This window comes from Telopea speciosissima, chromosome 9 (genome assembly GCF_018873765.1).
Source record: "Telopea speciosissima isolate NSW1024214 ecotype Mountain lineage chromosome 9, Tspe_v1, whole genome shotgun sequence".
Lineage (NCBI taxonomy): Eukaryota > Viridiplantae > Streptophyta > Magnoliopsida > Proteales > Proteaceae > Telopea > Telopea speciosissima.
The window spans coordinates 47,983,342-48,006,765 of NC_057924.1; the positions used below are offsets into that span (position 1 = coordinate 47,983,342).

The 23,424-nt window shown below is 40.6% G+C and overlaps 1 pseudogene; it reads right to left on the reverse strand.

Moving 5' to 3' along the window:
- Positions 1-10,629: 10,629 nt before the first annotated feature.
- Positions 10,630-19,705, reverse strand: LOC122638988 (annotated as a pseudogene).
- Positions 19,706-23,424: the final 3,719 nt, after the last annotated feature.

A 23,424-nucleotide genomic window follows, 5' to 3' on the forward strand; every position in this document is an offset into this window, starting at 1 on the left:
ATCCAATTAGGGTTCAGATTCTCAGCAAGGAACCCTTCCCTACACTGGAACAGTTCTATGCATTAGTTCATATTGAAGATCGACGACATGCAGCTATGCTTAATACTACACCTCCGGATCAATCAACTCCTCACACTGGGACTGGTTCTACTCCTCCTATTGTTGGAAATTCTAAGTCTGAAAAGGCAGCAGTCAAATGTGATCATTGTGGTAAGTTGTGGCACACTAACGCCACATGTTAGAAGATACATGGAAAACCAACCGACTTTGAAGCTAAGCGTACTGCCCAGAAATCGAAAAAACAAAGCTAATCATACTGAGGCTGTCACTACTACTCCTACTAACACTGGACTATCCAAGGATGGACTTCAGGATTTCCGTCGTATGTTACAGGCTTCTGCTACTTCTACTACATCGACTCCTGCCAGTTCTTCCAACCCTCCAAGTTCAAATTTAGCCCACTTAGGTATTTCTTTTGCTGGTCATTATGCATCGATAGTCTCTTCTCCCTGGATCATAGACTCCGGTGCCACTGATTATATGATTGGATTTTCCAACCTATTTCATCATTATTCTCCTACTTCTGGTAATGATAAAGTCCGAGGGGCTGATGATTCTCTCTCTTCTGTCTCTGGGAAAGGAACTATTAGTTACTCTCCTTCTCTAACTTTATCATATGTTTTATATATCCCTAAATTTACCACTAATCTTCTATCCATCAATAGTCTTACCCGTGATTTAAATTGCAAAGTAACTTTTTTCCCTTCACACTGTTTGTTTTCAGGATCTGGCAACGAAGGCGACGATTGGATGTGGTAAGATGCATGGTGGATTGTACCTGCTTGATAATGGGAGTCCTACTTCACCACCACCACTTCCTTCTCTTATTCATCAAAGCTCATTAATCTCTTCTGAACTTCAACAATGGCATAAAAGACTAGGTCGTTCCCCTTTAGGCACTGTCTTTTTTATTTCCAGCATTAGTTAAAGAGTGTAATAAAGATGAATTTTTTTGTGAGGCCTGTGATTTGGCCAAACAACATCGTTCCACTTATTCTATTTCTAATAATAAAAGTTCTCCTTTTAATCTTGTTCATTCTGATGCTTGGGGACCTAGTTGAAAATCTTCCCTCAAAGGCCATCATTGGTTTGTTTCTTTTATTGATTGTTATTCTAGGAATACATGGGTTTATTTAATGCGTAACAAAAGTAATGTCTTCTCCTGTTTTCAAAAATTTTCATAAGATGGTTCAGACCCAATACAATGCCACTCTCAAGATATTGCGGAGTGACAATGGCAAAGAATATATGGATGATCGGTTCCAACACTATCTTGCTACCCATGGAATCCTCCATCAGACCAGTTGTGTCGATACCCCAACCCAAAATGGTGTGGCTGAAAGGAAAAATCGCCACCTCCTTGAAATGTCTCAAGCTATTATGTTTACCCATTCTGTTCCGCCCTAATATTGGGGAGATGTTGTCCTTACTGCAGCCTATCTCATTAATAATCTGCCTACCCGAGTCCTTGACTCACAAACCCCTGCTACTTTATTACAGGGATATTCCTCCTTTGTTGTTCCACCTAAAGTTTTTGGTTGTGTCTGTTATGCTAGGGATACCAAATCCCCAGGCAAACTTGAACCCTGTAGCGTCCGTTGTATTTTCTTAGGATATTCTTCATCTCAAAAGGGTTATAAATGTTACCACCCCCCACCTGTTATACCTTGGTCAATATCGATGTTATCTTTCATGAACCTCTCTCCTATTATCCATCTACACCTCTTCAGGGGGAGAATTTCAAGGAAGATGTATTGGTTGAGCTTCCTGTACAGAACCAACTGAATATTGGCCCCACCCCTCTTGAGCCTTCTGCACGTACCCTCCCTCCTACTAAAGATAGAGAGGATTTTCCCCAAGGGGAGAACTTGGATGATGCTGAAAATCCTATTGCTGAAAATCCCCTTAAGGGGAGTTGACTCCAGTCCAACAAACCATTAGGGAATTTTAGAAGAAAATTAATGATTTTAATCTCAAAACCTACTACAGGGGACATTCCAAAAATACGCAGCTACCATCCACTGCAGCACCAGTACCAATCCAGTTGCCGGCCCTGGAACCAGGTAACATCTCTTCTCCTTCTTCTCCTGACTTACCTATTGCTCATCGCAAAGGTATTCGGGCTTTTACTGGACAACCTATTTCTCATATAGGCTCTTATGATTTTCTTTCTCCATCATTCCGTACATTTGTCTCTTCTCTTTCTTTTGTTCTTATTCCCCAAAATTGGCAGAAAGCTTTCACAGATGGAAAGTGGAAGGCAGCAATGATGGAAGAAATGAAAGCCTTACAAAAGAATGATACATGGGAGCTTGTGGTTCTTCGTCCAAGAAAGAAACTAGTTGGATGTAAGTGGGTGTTTGTAGTGAAACAAAAGGTAGATGGCACTGTGGATCGATACAAAGCACGATTGGTGGCAAAGGATTTCCTCAAACTTATGGAATCGACTATTAGGAGACCTTTACACCAATTGCAAAGCTGAACACTGTCAAAGTACTACTATCTTACGCAGTAAATCTGGGATGGGAATTGCAGTAGTTAGATGTAAAGAATACCTTCCTCCATGGAAAGCTTGAGGAAGTATCTATGAATATTCCACTGGGTTTCTCATGTGATAAAACCAGTGGCAAAGTGTGTAAATTGAAGCGTGCTTTATACCGGCTGAAGCAGTCACCCCGTGCATGGTTTGGACGGTTTCACAAGGCTATGGTTTTTGTGGGTTATAAGCAAAGGAATGCTGATCATACCTTGTTTATAAAAAGGAATGGTGAAAAAATAACCATTCTCATAGTCTATGTGGATGACATTGTGGTCACCGGGAATGATAATAATGAGATCAGCAAATTGAAGACTTTCCTTGGCCAAGAATTTGAAATAAAAGATTTGGGAAACCTAAAGTACTTTCTAGGGATAGAAGTTGCTCGATCTTCTAAAGGCATCGTTCTTTCTCAAAGGAAGTACATCCTAGATTTGCTAATTGAGACTGAAATGCTAGGGTGTCATCCTTCTGATACACCTATGGAAGCTACCACACGGCTTAAAGAAAAGGAAGGTGAACCTGTTGATAAAGGTCCTTACCAAAGATTAGTCGGCAAGCTTATTTATCTATCTCATACACGACCAGATATAGCTATCACTGTGAGTATGGTAAGTCAGTTCATGCATGATCCTCATTCTTCTCACATGGATGTTGTTCTTTGAATTCTCTGTTGCTTGAAGTCAGCCCCAGGAAAAGGAATTCTTCTGTCTCCGAATGGCCATCTTCATGTCGAAGCATATACCGATACTGATTAGGCTGGATCCTCTGATAGGTTGTCCATCTCTGGCTATTGCTCGTTTGTTGGTAGAAACCTTGTTACATGGCATAGTAAAAAGCAGAACGTAGTGGCAAGGTCTAGTGCCGAAGCAGAATTCCATGCTATGATACAGGGTATTTGTGAATTGCTATGGCTCAAAGGCTTATTGCAAGATCTTGGTGTTCTTGATAAGCACTTTGTTAAAGAGAAGTTGGAAGAAGGGTGATGCAAAGACAACTGTGAAGCGTGCTTTATACGGGCTGAAGCAGTCACCCCGTGCATGGTTTGGACAGTTTTACAAGACTATGGTTTCTGTGGGTTATAAGCAGAGTAATGTTAATCATACCCTATTTATAAAAAGGAATAGTGAAAAAATAAACATTCTCATAGTCTATGTGGATGACATTGTGGTCATTGGGAATGATAATAATGAGATAAGTAAATTAATGACTTTCCTTGGCTAAGAATTTGAAATAAAAGATCTGGAAAACCTAAAGTACTTTCTAGGGATAGAAGTTGCTCAATCTTCTAAGAGCATCATTTTTCTCAAAGGAAGTACATCCTAGATTTGCTAACCGAGACTGGAATGCTAGGGTGTCATCCTTCTGATACACCTATGGAAGCTGCTACAAGGCTTAAAGAAAAGGAGGGTGAACCTATTGACAAAGGTCCTTATCAGAGATTAGACGGCAAGCTTATTTATCTATGTCATACTCGACCAGATATAGTCGTCCCTGTGAGTATGGTAGGTCAGTTCATGCATGATCCTCATTCTTCTCACATGGATGTTGTTCTTCGAATTCTCCGTTACTTGAAATCAGCCCCGGGAAAAGGAATTCTTCTGTCTCCGAATGGCCATCTTTGTGTCGAAGCATATATTGATGCTGATTGAGCTGGATCCCTTGATAGGAAGTGTCACACCCCGGCCCGGTTCATAAGGACCAAGTGTGACTGGATGTCTCTGACATCCAACTGATCCACCAGGATTGCAAGTACAGTACCCTATTTACAACAATTATCACAATACAGAATTTAAACGCAGCGGAAAGTAATTTAAATAATAGGAATAAAGGCAATAATAAAGAAAACTAGTGATAAAGCAATTATATATATATATATATATATGTGAAGTTTTGAGTTACACTAATAGATTTACACAGTAACCCAAGACAAAAGATACAAAATCTATATAAGGATAGATATACAAAAGTGTTTTATAAACAAAAGAATGGGGAGAGGTAGCCTAGTCTGTCAGGCACTAAGAGAAAGCACAATCATCACACGAGCACGAGGCATCGTGCTCCACAAACAACGGAGTATCAACTCCATGAACAGTTGGAAAGTCCTGAGTGGATGTAGCTCCCACAAGTACAACAACAGCAGTAGAAGTAGTATCATCTGAAAGTTAAGGTTAACCACAAGGGTGAGCTCCACTGAGCCCAGCAAGTGAAAACATACAAGCATATGTGGATAGTCCATGATGAATGACCTAAGTTAAACATGCTCCTAACATGGATACTAGGTCTCATGAGGTATAAGTACTACTATGATAGAATGATAACCTCGGTCCTGGAAACACATAACCAGACGTCGGTCACCCGAGCGAAACCATTCTACTACGGTGGAGACCCGACAGCTCAGGCATTACACATTTGACTCTAATGAACCCCCAATGACTAACCCTACTGTTTTTTCCCATTCCTGTAATGTTCTTGGGATATGCTACAGTAAATGGCATTCCGAAATCATCCCTTCAGACCTACCACGGGTTATCCAATACCTCTCCTCTGTTAGTAAGGGTCGTAGTACTGGGTTTATGTCAGTCCTAACCATATGCAGTCTAATATGATGGCATATGTTTCAATAAGAATAATACAGTAAGCTGTCCAGTGACATCATCATAAAACATGTAATTCTAAGAACAATAATATGTGCAATGCAATATGAAGATACATCCTAAATCATGCATATCTAATGCAAAGAAATAGAAACTAATAAACTATATGATTAGAGTTGTAAGGATGGTGCATGATATGGCATAGTTAACAAAACAGCAATTAATTTCACAAACACACCAAATTAAGGTCAAATTCCCTTACCTGAGATAGTAGACAAGCCTAGCCAGATAGAATCCCAAAACTCAAGTAATCCACACTAGAATAGAGTAAAACAGTCCTATTCAGATTACAAAATATCATAAATTAGTTATAGCAGGAGCCCTAGGTCCAAGCCCTAACATCTAGGTTCAAAACTGGGCCAAAAGAGTGAACCGGATTCACACATGGGACCCGGTCGACTGGTTGCAAGCCTGCAACTCCATCCGGTCGAAAAGCCAAAATTGGGGATTTTTGCTGTCTTACATGGATCTTCACATGCATAGATCCAATTTCATAATTCAAGATTTAATTAAGGTGGGTTAGTAGTGTTGGGTTAATTAAACCCAAAACTACATTCCAATTTGGGGATTTGTCCAAATTTACCTAATTTCTTATGCTAGGGTTTAATAGGGAAGAAAACTCAACGAAAATTGAAGAAGAGGGAAATTCAGGGTAAAACAGAACTGATTCAATGGCCTACCTGAACTTGAAGATGAAAGAGATGGTAGCACCCAAGTTTCCAAGTTGTAGTGTAAGCTTCAAGTCTCAAGCTCCAATGGATTCCAAATTCTCAAACCCTAGCTTCCTGTCCTTATCTTTTCCTTCTCCTTTCACTCTTACAGAAATCGGTTTTGGTCTCTTTTAGATGTAGGAATGAAATGAAATTAAAGCTAAGTATTCCTTATATACTAGTGTATGACTAAGGCATGTTAGCCTTAGTTTAGTCAAAAACAGATTTTAGAATGTATTTTTATAATCTGATTATCTATAAAAATAACTACCTAATTAGTTATAATTAAGTCATTGGGGTGATGTCTTATGACATAAGTAGGAAGCCAGTGTGGGTAGTCTACAAGAATCAGGATTCCACATTGAGGATGTGGGTCCCGCAAATGATAATTACCATTCTGCCCCTAATATTCATTTTAAGTAAATAAACTATATATACACATATAGAAATAGAACATTACTTACAATTCAGTCTATGAAATGGAGAGTTTCTGCATGTGTGCATCCAAGCATGTCTAACACATGCAGCTCAGATGCAGGCAGCCTACAGAATCCTCAGAGTCAAGAATGGCTTGTTGTGATGATTCCCCGGAATCCTCCATAGGTGAGTCAGAGAATTGATCTGCATCCTCCATTGATGCAGCCCATAGCATTGAGGCAACCATCGACACTGAACTAGAACCTAAAATCACACAAGTTCCAAAGTTCAAATTTACAATGGATTTCACAGGAAGTCCATCTCTGGCTATTGCTCGTTTGTTGGTGGAAACCTTGTTACATGGCGTAGTAAAAAGCAGAACACAGGGTATTTGTCAATTGCTATTGCTCAAAGGCTTATTGCAAGATCTTGGTGTTCTTGTCCGTCTTTTTATGATGTTGTATTGTGACAACAAGGCTGCCTTTAGCATTGCTCACAATCCTATTCAGCATGATTGTACAAAGCATGTGGAGGTTGATAGGCACTTTATCAAAGAGAAGTTGGAAGAAGGGTTGGTTTGTGTTCCTTTTGTGCAGTCTGCTGACCAACTAGCTGATGTGTTCACTAAGGGATTAAATGGAAAAGTTTTTCATCCTATTCTTGTCATGTTGGGCATGTTTGATATTTATGCTCCAACTTGAGGGGGAGTGTTAGAATAAGTAGTTCTACCTGATAAGGGTAGTTTTGTCCTCTTTTATATTTGTTCTCCCTTAGCCTATTCTTATTTGGGTATTCCTAATATGAATCAGCAAGGGTAGCCTTCCTAATTCTAGTATGATTATTGTAACTCTTTGATTATAAATAAAGGAGCTTGGTGATCCATATTGATCACTCAAGCATTCAATTCTAAGACTGTTTACAAGAACAATTGTTAGCTTTGGTGAATTTTTGAATGGACAATAAATTAAAAAGAAATTTGGGCAAATAAGAAACAGAGGACAACGACAAAGAAGGGGTAACATGCACAATGCCTATACCCCGAACTTTAGCAAGAGATCTATCAGCTAACACAACATTGGAGGAAGACTCATGAAATGAAGAAAAAATACCCAATACTCTAGTCATATGGTCCGAAGCACTTGAATCAATTATCCAGGGACAAGAAGTAGATGAAAGGCATATAATAGCATTACCTGGCTAAACCAATGTAGTAGTGGAGAACTGAGATGACTGAGAATTCTGAAATTGAGTGAATTGCTCATAATCTTCATTAGACATAGTCACTGTTCTATCCTCAGGCTTGGAAGGAGTGGGAACCACTGGATCACTGCTGGCTGAATTTGCATACTGAAGTGGTTTACCATGAAGCTCCCAGCAAAAGCGTTGAATATGACCAGGTTTGCCACAATGATGACAAGTGCACACCTGTCCTGAAGTCTCTGAAGTACCATATGCGGGGGCTTTACTATTCCCCGGCCCATGGCCATGACCACCACCACTAAACCCAAGGTTTGGAAAGGCTGCAAGTGCCGAACTATCACCACCTTGGGTGGAATCTTGGCTGCTCTCACCGGAAACCCGTAAAACTCGAGAAAATGCCTCCGAAAGTGTGGTGACCCTATCCCCATCGAGGATTTGAGACCGTAGTGGCTCAAATTCTTTTCGAAGTCCATCCAAAAATACCATAACAGCCAGCTGCCCTCGCTGTCGTTGCATCTCTTGTACATCAAAAGTGATAGGAAGAATGGAATTCATCTCCTCATACAGGCACTTGAATTCAGCAAAATATTGAGTAACAGTCAGGGTCTTCTGATCCACTTTATAAAAAGCTTGGGACAGGTCATAAATTCGAGACAAGTTGTCCTTCCCAGAGTAGAGTACATTCAAATACTCCCATAAATCCTTTACCGTGTCAATGTGAGTAACCAGTTCTGCAATCTGATTATCCATTGCGTTCAACATCTGACTCAATATCCTTACATCCACAGTATCCCATGTTGTGTCATCATCTTCTCATCGCATTACTGAAAGGAAACTGTCCAATGTCCAATAATAAATAGCCACTTAATAGGTCTGATTGCATAGAATGCAGCAAGAATGACATCACCATAGCATCATTAAAAAGCCGTCAGTCCTGAGGAGCAACAGGGTCAGATGGTTTGGTAGCAATGCCAAGGAGGTGCCCAGTAAGGCCACGGCCAGCAACAGTTAAATAGGTAGATCTAGACCACATCAGATAATTTGTCCCATTGAGTTTTATAGCAGCAGCATAAGGGAGATATTCATTCCTAGATTGGCCTTCAATGCCGGAAGTAGCAGTAGTAATATCAAAACCAGACATACTTCAAATCAGCAGAATAGCAAGTAGTCGATGCAGCCAGCTAAGATCCAAAACCAGAAAACCAAGATCGATATGGGCAGAAATCGATCCTAAGATGAGAATTCTGAAAATCTTCAAAAAACTCAATAGAAAGGCACACCAGCAAGGTCGAGTGCTCCTTGTAGTAGAATAAAACTGCCCTCCAAAAATCAGTAAGAGCTGAAACTTAAAAACCCAAAATCGATAAGAGTCAGGGTTTTGAAAAACCCTGAGATGAGATCGATATAGGGGAACTGCCTTCAATGGATGGTAAACACCTGTGATAATTGCTGTCCAAGACTGCAAAGATGAATCTCCAATAAGAAAAATCAACCTCCAAGACAGAGAGGCTCGATCTTCAAGAAGGGGAGACTCCAAAAAATTGCAGAGAAGAGGGGCAGTAGGTATTGATCTGAACTTGTGATTAGATCATGGATTGAAGAGGTTGGATTGAGGGCAGCATCTAGATCATACGATCACCTCATTAGTGCTGCCCTAAGGTGGATGAAGAGAACCAAGGAAAAAAGAGAGAAAAAGGAGATCGAGTGGAAGAGGGAGGAAGGAGAAAACGATGGAAGGGGGAAGAGGGAAGTGTTTTGAAAACCTAGATCGGAGAAATTGGCTCAGATGCCACGTTAACAAAACAGAAAATAATGAATGCTTGAATGATCAAATCGACCAAGCAAGCCCTTTAATTTATAAGAAAAGAATTACATGAAATAGGATAGAATTCTCCTTACTCTAGCCGAGAGTCGGCAGTACATAAAACATAAATCCCAAAAGATCACAATACCCCCACGGTATTCTGGATTACATTATTCAACAAGTACCTAACAATGGAAATATATCAATAACCATGGAAGTAAGTAATGGGAAGTGAAAACATGTGATTTCCTGTCTAAACAACAAACATAATGTCATCAATGCCATAATATGAAAACAGGTCAAGGAGCAAGAGCATTAGATGCAAGATGCTTAATGGATCAAGAGCCATGGAACATGAACAAGTGTCTCTCGCTGAAATTTGATTTGGTCCTTATAGAAGGTACGTTAATGAAGTAGGTTTGTTGTGAAACCATATTGCGTTTCTCTAGGTCTCCTTATTCATTCTGACATGAGCAGGAACTAGAATGAAGTAAAACCTTTATGCTAAGGATTAATGTATAAATAAGGATTTTATTGAAGAAACTGTGCACAAATAGAAGGCAAAATTAATACTGAATTTAGATTGACAATTGAATCTAGTAAGGTCTGTGAAACAAAGTCCATACATTGGATACTAGCTACACCTTGGACTAATATGCAGCGGGGTGTCTTTTGGGAAGGGCACTTGCCACTTGAGCAACTAATCAAAAGGAGGAGGATCTCATGACCTAACAACCTTGCACTGACTGGTCTATCCTTGTCCTTTTCCAAATCAAAACCTTTCAAGGATCTGATTTTATGAAGATTAGTTGATATCAATTTTTTAGGAAAGAAAAATTTATTAATGTTAAAAAACAGGAGAGAAAAGGGCCAGAAATCCCAAAATTTTACAGAGTTAATGAGCCTTAACAACAAAGAACAGAAAAGGCAAAAAAAGAAGCTATATCATGCAAACAAAGGGTACTGAAATCAAAAATGAAAATAAAAAAAGTCTATATAAGTCGCACAAAAATAGATCCTTAGGTAATAATCACAGATGACCAACCTACAAGACTCTTTTTTGCTGAGAATATTAATTGATATCATTTTTTTTTAGAAAAGAAGAATTTATTAGAGTTATAAAAACAGGTGTAGAGGGCCAAAAAAGTTTTATAGAGTTAATGGAGTCTTAACAACAAAAACAGAAAAGGCAAAAAAATAGAAGCAACAGAGAGAGAGAGAGAGAGAGAGAGAGAGGTGTACCTTGAATAATTTTGTACACCCACCATCAGTCAAGAGTGCTATTCAAGCACTATCAGTTAGGCCCCAGCAGGACACACCATTTAGTTTCAACGATTTCTTTGACTTCATCAGATCTGGTAATTTTTCCAAGGATATACACCCCCTAACATACAAGTGTGTCAAAGATTCCAATGCACTACCAGCTTTAATCTCAGTTAGCTTCTTGCAGTCTTTTAGCTCCATTAAGTTTTTCAAGTTTGACAGATCGGGTAATATTTCCAAGGACTTGCACCCACTTATATCCAAATTCTGTAAGTATTCCAATGTGTCAACACCCTGAATCTCGGTTAGAATCTTACAGCCTTCAATCTTTAGATATTTCAATATGTTTAAGTTAGAAAGATCCGCTAATCTTTCCAAGGACTCGCACCAAAAAATCTCAAAATTCTCTAAGAATTCCAATCTGTCAACACCATGAATCTCTGTTGGATTTTTGCAGCCTTCAATCTTAAGATCCTTCAGGTTTTTTGACAGATCCAGTCAACTTCAAGCACTCGCAGCCACTAATATTCAATTCCTCTAAGATTTTCAACCTGCCAACACCAGGAATCTGGGTCAGATTCTTGCAGCCTTGAATCCTTAGAACCTTCAAGTTTTTTAAGTTTGACAGATCAGGTAATCTTTCCAAGGACTCGCAGCTACTAATAACCAAAATCTCTAAGTTTTTCAATCTGTCAATACCATGAATCTCCGTTAGATTCTTGCAGCCTTTAATGTTTAGATAAGTCAACTTGTTTAAGTTTGACAGATCCTGTAATCTTTGAATGGCTATGCATCCTGCTATTCCCAATTGTCGCAAGGACTCCAATCTGCCAAGGCCTGGAATTTTGGTTAAGCTCCCCCAATACTCAATATATGATTTCGGCAATTTTTTTAAAAACTTCCCACAATTTCCAATATCTAATTGCCTCAACTTTTTTAAGTTTGAAAGATCAGGTAATCTTTCAATCAAGTAGCAGCACTCTCTGATTCCTAAATAGCTCAGGTTCTTCAGGGTTGAGATATCCGGTAATGTTTTTAATGATCTGGCCTTACTAATTGATAGTTCTTGTAAGGATTCATAGTCCTCAAGGCGCTCAATCTCGGATAATGCTGGACAGTCTTCGATTTGTAGTATCCTCAGCCTTTTTGAACCTGGCAGATATGGTATTTTTCTTAATGCTTGGCAAGTCTCTATCTCCAACACCTCCAGAGAGTCCATCCCCTCGCCTTCAAAATCTGATACGACGTCGTTCCATAGAAGCTTCAAAGTCCTTAGATTTTTCGAGCCCGTCAGTTTGGGTAACTTTTTTAATGATCTGCACTCCCGAATGTCGATGACCTCCAGGGACTCCAATTTCTCATCAACACCTTCAATTTCTTCTAGGCTGGTGCATAAATCAAGACATAATCTCTTTAAATTTCCCAAGCCTCCTGATGATGCACTTGATAGTTTTACCATTGACTTGCACTTACAAATATATAGGCTGGTCAAACTTGAGGGAAGACATGAGATGTATCGAATTGAAGAGCAGTCACTAACATGAAGGCTGGTCAAACTTGAGGGAAGACATGAGATGTATCGATTTGAATAGCAGCTACTAAAACCAAGGCCAGTCAAACTGAGGCTTTTGAGAGAAGTCAACTGAGAAATTTCACTTGGGAGATCTACTACACTCCTGCCAAAACTTAAATTAAGTTCTATCAAGGATATCATGCGGCCCAATTTCTCCGGAAACTTTTTTAGATTTCGACATCCTTCTAAATTGAATTTTTGGAGAGAAGTCAATTGACAAATTTCACTTGGGAGATCCACTAGACTCTCGCACCATCCTAAATCAAGTTCTATCAAGGATATCGTACAGCCCAATTTTTCCGGCAACTTCTTTAGACTTTCACATCTGTATAAATTGAGTTTCTGGAGAGAAGTCAACTGACAAATTTCACTTGGGAGATCCATTAGACTACTGCAACAACTTAAATTAAGTTCTGTCAAGGATACCATGTGGCCCAATTCCTGCGGCAACTTCTTTAGATTTGGACATCTTCCTAAATCGAGTCTTTTGAGAGAAGTCAACTGGGAAATTTCACTTGGGAGATCCTTTAGTCTCCCACAGTCACTCATGTTTAATATGACTAAGTTCGTCAGACAACAAATGGATGTATCAATCTCATCCAAATTTTTACAGTCTTTAAGAAGCAATACCTCCAAGCGTTGATTTGCTGAAACGTCGGGAGTACTAAATAGTAGATGACAAGAAGTGAGATTTAGAACTTTTAGATTTACTGCCATCTGCAAAATAGAATATATATATATATTATAACTTATCGGATTAGCTTAAGGACTAAAAGAAAATTTGAATTTTTTACAAAGACTTGATATAAACAAATTAAATAAAAGAGAGAAATTCTTCTAGACCTTGATGTAGTTCCAACCCATCCAGTTTTTGGTGATCTCACTACATGATAGATCAAGAACTGCCAGTTTCTGTGGACGAAAATTGGTTCCTGCATATTGGTCGGGGCATCCTTTCCAACTAAGCCATCTCAGTTCTGAAAAAGAATGGGTGAAGTTCCCAGAAAAACATGCATGATCGACTCGGAGTAACCTTAGTCTTGTCATTGCAGCAAATCCTTCGGTCATCAAACAATTGCTTCTTGATATATTGCTGAAATCGATACTGAGTCCTTTAACATTACTTGTTCCCTGCAAAAAAAAAACAGAGAACCTCAATTAAGTACCCATCTAAGGTTTTTGAAATAAACCAAGCAAAATCCATCAAAGACCTTTTTACAAGGTTCTCACAAAAGATAACTTATGTATATTCAATACCTACCATTTGTGTATCCAGTACTTCCAAGACATCCTCTTGAGACCATATTCGAGTACGCTTCCCTGGTTCATCTATGTTCTCTTGACGAACAATATTCCTTCCAAGATCCCGAAGCAGATCATGCATCACTAACCCACCTTTTTCACTAATCGTTACCAAAGACCTTAGACAAAGAGCATCAAGCCCTACTAGAGGAGAAAGGCTAAAACTATCCCATATGTGACACACAACATCTTTATCCATCCCAATGAAAAAACAGGCAGTATCAAGAAACATTTGTTTCTCCTCATGATCTAATCCATCATAACTTATTTCCAACATTTTCATGATATCATTGTTGGGAGCTTTTTGCAACTTCTTTAACATGTCATTCCATACTGATTTGTCCTTCGAATACAAAGACGAACCTATAACTTGAAGAGCCAAGGGAAGACCTCCAGTAGTCCTTACCATTGCTTTTGAGATATCCAAATAATTTTCAGGTGGTTGGTCCCTTCTAAATGCATGATGGCTAAAAAGTTGAAGAGAATCATTTGAATCCATTACTTTGGGCTCATAAATCTCATCTGGTTCTTGAACACGTAAAATTTGCTTATCTCTACTTGTGATAATAATCTTACTCCCAACACCAAACGATTTGCGGTCCCCAACTAAAGATTCTACTTGAATATTTTTATCGACATCATCAAGAACAATAAGAACTTTTTTTCCACAGAATCTTTGCTGGATCACATTAATTCCATAATCCACACTAGTAATATCCTGATCTTCTTGTTCAGGATATCCAAGATAAGTTGCTTTTGCAAATGAACAAGACCATTATGTTGTTGAGCAGTTTCTCGAACATCTGTAATGAAACTACACCCTTCAAAGTGATTAAAGATTGTATTGTAGACAGCCTTAGCGATCGTTGTCTTTCCAATGCCAGGAAGGCCGCAGATCCCGACAATTCTTATGTTGTCAGATTCAATATCTAATAGCATCAACAGTTCTTTTATACGAGATTGGATTCCAACTTGGTTGTTAGAAACACTGAAGGGTCTCTTGTTCAATATACTAACAACTTCTTTAACAACATCTTTTACTAATTCCGCTTCATACCTGCATAATCAAACAAAAAAAAATTTGGATGATGAATTGAATACATATGGAAATGAATCAAAAAAATCAATATAGAAGAAACCACAAGTGAATTATATTAATTGAAGTAGATTATGCAAGTCTTACTATGTATTTGCATCTTATTTTTCTGTTTATAATTTTGTATTTATATCCCACCAAAACTTTTCTTAAGTGAGCAAAGGGTGAATAAAAATGACATGAAAAATCTCATATTTTTTCCCATTTGTTGGGCTTTAACCTATTTTTTTTTCTTCGGTACTCTTAAACCCAAACTATTCTTCCTAAAAGTTAATACATATTAAAAATGAAAGGAAAATCCCTACCCAAAAATCAAATAAAATAAAGGAAAAAATTATGACAACAAATATTTTTCTCTAATACATTAAAAAAAATTCAATGTTATTATGTTAAAAGAAATCAAATTCAACATCATCTTGTTAGAGTTTGTGTAGTAAGGGTATTTTGGGGACTAGCTTGTCAACTAATTGCCTTATATTGTAATTTCTCTTTTTTTACCTTTTACCTCCCTAGGGAGGTGTATGTAATTTCTTTCATATTAATAATGAAGAAATATAGGTGTGGAGGAGACATCTCTCCAACACACAACAGTCTACCATCATCTCTCTTGTTCTTCTCTTCTCCTTGTTCTCCTTCATCCTCCTACTCTCATCTCACCTCTTTCTCTTTTGTTCTCTTGCCCTCTTGCTCTCTTGCTCTCTTGCTCTCTTGCATTCCCTACATTCTAACTTGGCATCGGAGCGAAGGTCTTTGGTTTGAGAGTCGTCCTACCGGTACTCCGCTTCCATTTCTCTCTCTTTGCAACCCTAGGTTACAGAGGGGTTCCAAAAGAAGAGACCATTGTGTGAAAAAACTCAAAGGGACCATGAGATAAGCTCGAAAGAAGATCATAGGAACATCAAAAGGAGGTATGTGAATCAATAGGAGCTCAAACTACTGTTCACGTGAACAGTGATTTCGGTGTTGGAATGGCTCTCTCTCTCTCTCTCTCTCTCTCTCTCACACACACATATCTGGCTGTTGATGAAGCTGGGGTAGGGCTTATTTGAATCGCCCTAGACCCCTCTGTCACTTTCACAGGCCCTTGGTTCTTGAAGAGAAGGGTTGTGGAACCACAACTCAATTCTCTACTGTTCAAAAGGTACTGCCAGATTTTTGTTCTCTTTTTTGGTTTCTCCTCCATCGAGCAATATTTGGGAATGGACCTGGGCTTGCTAGAGTCGCCCAAGGGGTGGCTTTCAACCCCCCCAAGGCCTTGGTTACTAAAGAGGTGAGTTGGTGGAGCTCAACTCATCCTCCTCCAAGCTGCCAAGTACTGCCAGAATTGTGTTGTTGCCCTATTTTTTGCTCGAAATGCAATGTATGGTGCCTTTCAGATATGAAATGGTTGTGGAATGCCTCATATGGTTTTGAGTTGTTATGAGATGTTGTTACCCTTTGGAGGGTTTGTTTCAGAGAAGTTCTTCACATTTCGAGCTTGTTTTTTGCTTGCTGGATTTTTTTTCTCTCGAAGTTAGACTACGTATTTGGGTTGATTGTGATCTCCCCAATTGATTTGGATATTGTTTTTTCGAAGAGGGACTGTTTGGTGTTATTGAGGAATGTTGTTTGAGCTTCCCTAATGGTGTTTGATGAAGCTATACTTTCAAGATTGCCGTGGTGTTGAATTTCTTTGCGATCTTTGCCTTGTTTGGTTGCTGGGCTATGTTCACCAGTGTTTGAAAACCTTTTTTGGGTTGAGAATATACTCTCATTTGACTTTGGATATTACCCCTGTTGCGTCAAGAAAGCGTCAAGGGGATCCTCCTGCAAGACAACCTACACAGAAGAATAAAGTAAACACAAGAGAGCCGGTTTGCTCCAGCGGGAGACTCTCCGATGCTTAAGTCATGCCTCTCTAGCAACAGTTAAAAGTGATAATAGTGCAGAAGATTATACCTGCTAAGGGTTATACTTGAGTATATATAGTGTGGACTGTAGGTAGAGGTAGTGGTGGACAGTCCTATTTATTGAATCTTCTATTCATGGTAGGGGAATCAATCATGGAGTCCTTTTGGGAGAGTGATCCTAGTTAGTAGGAACCGTGGGTGCTATTCATGTAGTTTCCTTAAGGGACTGTGTCACTATCCATAAGTAGGGAATGGATTGATCCCCCCCCCCCAACGTGGTGGATCGCACCATTTTATAATTAAACTCCTTATTGGAGCGGGTATGGGTATGGGCCAGATGGGCTTATAATCGTTAGGCCACTCCTGACTATGATGACATTATATGATGCTATTAGGTGGCTAGATTTGGGTATATCACAAGCCCCCCACTCCGACAGAGCCGTTAGGGTTCATCAGAGTAGAAGACGTGTAATCTATTTCGCTTTGGGAGCCGAATGTTCCACCCTTGACCGAGTTGGATTGTATTTTTTGTTTACGAACGACGGGATCCTTCGCGCTCTCGACTAAATGACGATGCGTTAAGCGCATTCAACTTAGCGGCAATGTGTTACGCGCTCTTGACCGAGCGACAATGTCCTTTGTACTCTCGACCGAGTGATAGCACCGTGCTTGCTCTTGTCCTAACGTCTCCCATAATCTTGACCAATGCTCTCGAGTGAGTGTCCATGAGCTCCGAACAGTGATAAGTTCCCTGCTCTCGACCGAGCGATAACTTTATCTAGTGCGTGGTTGAATGCTTTGTGAATCCTGGCTATCAGTCCAAGTGTCAGGAGGCTGTAGTTCCTGTCACTTCAACACCGTCAATGCCGTCTGTACGGATGTCCATGTGCTTATGTCACATCCCGGCCTGGTTCATAAGGGCCAAGTGTGACTGGATGTCTCTGACATCCAGCCAATCCCGAAGGATCGCAAGTGCAATACCCTATTTACAACAATTATCACAATACAGAGTTTAAACGCAGCGGAAGCAATTTAATTTACTAGAGATAAAGGCAATAATAAAGAAGACTAATAGTAATGCTTTTATATATAGAAGTGAAGTTTGAGTTACACTGACAGATTCACACAGTAACCCAAAACAAAAGATACAACATCTATATAAAGCTAAGTATACCAAAGTGTTTTATAAACAAAAGAGTGGGGAGATAGCCTGGTCTGTCAGGTACTTCAGGAGAATGCACAATCGTTACACAAGCACGAGACATCGTGCTCCACAAACAGCGGAGTATCAACTCCATGAACAGTAGGAGGGTCCTGAGTGGATGAAGCTCCCACAGGAACAATCGCAACAGAAGTAGTATCATCTGTAAAATAAGGATATCCACGGGGGTGAGCTCCACTAAGCCCAAGGGAAACACACAAGCATATGCAGATAGTCCATGATGAATGGACTAAGTGAAACATGCTCCTAACATAGATACTAGGTCTCCTGGGGTACAAGTACTACTGTAGTAGAATAATAACATCGGTCCCGAAAACGCATAACCAGACGTCAGTCACCCAAGCGAAACCATTCTACTACGGTGGAGACCCGACAGCTTAGGCATTACACATCTGACGCTAACGAACCCCCAATGACTAACCCTACTGTTTATTCCCATTCCTAATATTCTTTGGCTATGGGACAGTGAATGGCATTCCGAAATCATCCCTTCGGACCTACCACGGGTTATCCAACACTTCTACTGGGTTCATATCAATCCTAACCATATGCAACTCCAATATGATGGCAATATGCATACATAAGTGTAATACAATAAGCTGTCCAGTAACATCATCATAAACCAAGTAATTCTAAGAACAAGTAATATGTGTAATGCATATGAGGATGCACCCTAATTCATGCATAGCTAATGCAAATAAGTTTAAAGCTAACAAACTATATGAACAGAGTATAGAAATGATGCATGGTATGGCAGTCATAATAAAACAGAAATTAATAGCATAAACACACAAAATTAAACTCAAATTCCCTTACCTGAGATAGTAGACAAGCCTAGCTAGATAGAATCCTCAAAACCCAAGTAATCCTCACCAAAACAAGGTCAAACAGTCCTATATAATCATTAAATAAAGTGTATTAGTTAGGGTAGAAGTCTAGGTCAAAACCCCTAGGAAAACAGTCCAACAAACATAGCAGAGGGGCAGCCGGATGCAGGCTGCCAGAGTAGCCGGACGTCCGCCATAAAGCCTGCAACTTCATCCGGCTGCCAAAACAGAATTGGGGCTTTTACTCCTCACATGCATGGATCCAATTTCACGTTTTAGGGTCCAAATAAGGTGGGTTAGAGGTGTTAGGTTAATTAAACCAAAAACCATGCTCCAATTTGGGGATTTATCCATATTCATTCTATGTTGCCTAATTTGGGCTGAATTGAGTTGTAAACTCAATCGATTGGAGGAGAGAGGATTTTAAACTAAATCAGAATTATGGGTTGGGTTTCCTACCTGAATTTGAAGTGTAGATGGTGATGGCAGCCTCTCTTCTCAACTCCAAGATCAACCTCCAAGACTTAGCTCCAATCTCCAAGTCTAAGCCCTTCTTCTCCTTCTTCTTTCTCTTCTTTTCTTCCTCTTCTTTCTCTCCTTCTCTAGCTGAATCGGTTTTGGTCACTTTTACACGATAGGAATGAAATTAGGAACCAAGTATTCCTTATATAGTTACTTCAATTAAGGGCTGTTGGCTTAGTTCTAATTAGAATTAGTTTTGGAGAATCATTTCCCTAATCTGATTTTATAAAATTTAATTACATAACAGCCTATATCTAACAGGCTATGTCATGTGACACGTACAAGGATCCAACTGAGGTAGACTATGGGAAGCTGAATCCCTCACTGGGATGTGGGTCCCACAAGGATAAATTACTATTCTGCCCCTAATACATAATTTAAAAAAAATAAACTATATATAAACATATAGGAATAGAATAATACTTACAATTCAGTCAATGAAATGGAGAGTTTCTGCATGTGTGCATCCAAGCATGTCTGACACATGTAGCTCAGATGCAGGCAGCCTGTAGAATCCTCAGAGTCAAGAATGGCTTGATGTGACGACTCCCCGGAATCCTCCATAGGTGAGTCAGAGAGTTGACCTGCATCCTCCACTGATGCATCCCACAACATTGATGCAACCATCGACACTGAACTAGAACACAAGTTCCAAGTTCAAATTTCTAATGGATTTCACAGCTTAACAGGCTAATGGGTATGTGCCACATCATCAGGTGTGTTGCTCAGGGTAGGAGAATATGAAAGGCATCTTTTCAATTTCAAATCTGTCCTTTCACGCGTGCGCCAGTTTGTTCCTCAGGCGTGAATTTTCTGGGGGCATTTATTACCCTCTCTTCAAACTCTTCTTTCCTTATTTAAACCTCCTTTTTCTTCATTCTTTATCTTGTTCGTCTTCTCCAACTCTGCAAATCTCTGTTTTCTCTTTCTCTGTGACTTCCTCTACAAGGGGATTGCGCTATGTTTGAGTCCTGCGCACCACCGCTTTCTTCTCGACGCATCTGCTTTGGGCTCCGTCACTTCCGCTGTCTTGCTCCTCTTCTCCACGAACTTCATTAACCAGTAAGGCCTTCTTCTATTGTTTTTGTCTGTGTTTCTTCCTTTCTACTTCTCTTTTCTTCTGGGTTCTCGCTCTTGTTAGTTTAAAACCCCATTCCCTAGCGTAGATGGACTCTTCTAGTCAGAACCCACCGGCTCAAGCAACTTTCATCGCCTCTACCAATAGATTAGCATTTCCTGGTGAGGGTGTGATCCCTCCCAGGAATCCTAACCCTGCAATTCTTGTGTTTGGGGATGTACTGCCCCTTGTTGGACCAATGGCGCACATTGGTGCGGCTGATTTGGCCGTGCTAGGCGCTGTCAAAGGGATTGGCCCTACCTTCAGGGTCAATCATGGTTGGGTGGCCCTGCAATTTTCCTATACTATCGAGTCAGAGGAGCTGGCTGAGTTCAAAACCAACTACCATCTCCCTGATGGTACGTCTCTTAGGCTTCCTAGGTCGAGGGAGTCTGCCTGTACCCCGGTCAGTCAAGACATATGCCTCTACGAGGAGTTCTTGATCAATGGACTCAGGTTTTTGATCGGCGAAGCCGTCTTGAGTTTTCTGGGCGAAATTTTTAACCACTTTCGAGTATCCCCCACCCAGCTAGTCCCTAACTCATGGCGGACCATCATCGGTTTCGTCCTCCTAGTGACCAACCTCGACCGGCCACTATCTTTTTCTTTATTTTTCCATCTCTTCCATCTCAACTCTTAGCATAACGCTCGGGGTTGGTATAGCCTAGGCCAGCGTACGGGTATTTATTATCTCACTGGACTTCCTTCATCAATCAAACTCTGAAAGACCGATTTTCTTTTCTTCCGAGTTAAAAGGTCTTCTGCCCGGGAATATCTGGTGTGAACCCGAGATTAAATTGGTGAAAGCCAAACTTCCCCTCAGTAACGAGGATGAGGTTACCCTTCGTCAACTAAAGAGTGCTCTTTCGTTTAACGCCAATGAGTTAGGGAACGAGGGGTTCCTCTCTCGACACGGACTTAATCCTGGTGAGCCCGGAGCCTTGTAGATTTTTTTCTCTTATTATTTTCTTTTAGGTATCGAACATTCTAATTAATTGTGAATCTCCTTTTTCTTTGCAGTGTCGCTCGCAACGATGCTCTTCAAGCTACTCTAAAGATTCATCAAGCCCGCCACGCGCCTAGGGTGCTGACGATACAGGTGCAGGTTAGGCTGCCCGGCCGAAGGCTCAAAAGCCCAAGAAAAAAAAGATGGGGACCCCCTCCTTTACTAAGGGACCCCAGGAACCACTGTCCACCACCAGCGACGCCCAGCTTACCTCCCCCACTAGGCCAACTACTGATGCTCCGAACGACGACTTAACCGCCTTTTGGACAGAGGATGACGATGTGGTGGAGACTGGCTCTCCTTTCGGCAGTATGGACGGAGACTTGGCCGACCCATCTTTAGAAGTTGCCAACCACCCGGGTCTGGCTGCTCCGACCGGTTCATCTACCCTAGCCATGGAGGTGGTACGATAGATCTCCCCACAAAGAAGTCCCCCTCACCTCCCACCAAGCGCCAAGACAATGCTACTATTGTCATCCCTAAGTGGGACCTTACCCCGAACGACAACATTTTCGAGCATCGCGAAAATGCTACAAAGTGGACGAAAGGTTGCCTCCTTCCTATTGACTATGATACCATGCGGCGCAATCCTCCTGCGGATGTGACGAGAGGGAGGACCTACTTGTCTCGGGTGATTTCTTTGTACCTTGCATGCTTCTGGTAGGTTTTTTCCTTTTATATATATATTTATTCCTAACTCTCCTTGTGGCAGTTTATCGCTTACGCCTCCCAGTCCTTCGATATAGTGAATGACTTTGACGAGATATTCGCAAAGAAGTCCCAAGAATTGGAGGATCTCCGTAGTGAGCTTGACACCGCTCAGCGGGATAGAGATGTCGTGCATAAGGAGTTTGACACCGTCAAGACTGAGAAAGACACGGTTGCATCGAACCTCGCCATTCAGCAGAATCGTTTCACCCAGTTGAAGGCGCAGATTAAGGACGCCGACGACCAACACAAGATCAAGGAATCCCAATCGAAGACTTGGGTTAAAAGCCTTGAGAACTGCTTGACTTCGCTCACTTCCGACCTGGAAATCCAGAAATCCAAGTTGGGCGAGGCTGAGGGCACTCTCGAGTCAGAGCGCAAGGCAAAGGGTGATGCTCTGAGCTATGCGTTACATCTGGAGAGACTGCTGAAGGAGGCGGAGGAGGAGAAGTCCAAGTTAGTTGCCCAGGCCATAGGGGACTACAAGAACTCCAGGTGTGTGTCGAGGATGTGGCGCTCGCCAACGTGGAGACCTACATTAAAGGCGGTCGGGTGGTTTGTAACCACGTCCTAGAGCGGCTCCCCAACTTGGACTTCTCGGGCTGCGACCTCGCTTGTTCCAGGCTTCCTACGGACGTGGAGGTCACACCAAGGCTATTACGGTGCCAACTCCTATTGTCGAGGAGGTGACGACGAGGAGGACAGTGAAAAGGAGGGGGACGAATATGTGGTAGGCGGCGGAGATGATGAAGTTGCCGGAGGAAACGAACCATAGCCTTTTTGTCTTGTATTTTTGTCCTTTTTTGTAATTGCTTGATCGGCCGGGATTCTTACGCTGATCGGGCATGGGTATAATTTTTTTTAATACTTGAATGAACACTCTTTTTCCCTTTCATTGTTGGCAATGGAATGTTTCTTTGTGCATCTTTGAATTCCCTATTGATCCTACGCTGTTGGTACAGGTGATGCAAATAAGTCACATAATGGGTTTATTTTATTGAAAATAAGCCTTGAGTGGGGGTTATGTATGCATTAGGCATTTGATTCCATGTGTTTTATTTGTAATTGGCCACTTTACTGAGCCTAAAATGTGGGTACACAGAATACATAAGGGATTAGGCTTAGTAGTGCTTATTTTCATATTTCCTAGGTTTATTTCAAAGTCTTTTCATATATCTAGGTAGTTAAGTATTTAAGTGTCTTTTTATATTCCTAGGCAGATTTATTATTTTCTTGTTTCTAGTTCCTAGGTTCTTGTTTATTATTCCTAGATGCATGGGGGATGTTTTCTAGGAAATACCAACAGTACATTAATTGTTTACATGTATCTAAGGGGTTTTTTGAACTCCTTCCTCCCCTATAAATTCAAAATATTGAAGGCTGCTTTGGCATTCCAGAATTCATCAAAAAAAGACTTAGTCTTCTTCTCTTTGAGAAAGGCTTGTGAGTTTATTAAGTATGCTTAGGTGAGACTCCTACAGCGGTCCAAAGTGGAACTCCTATGTCTGGGCAACT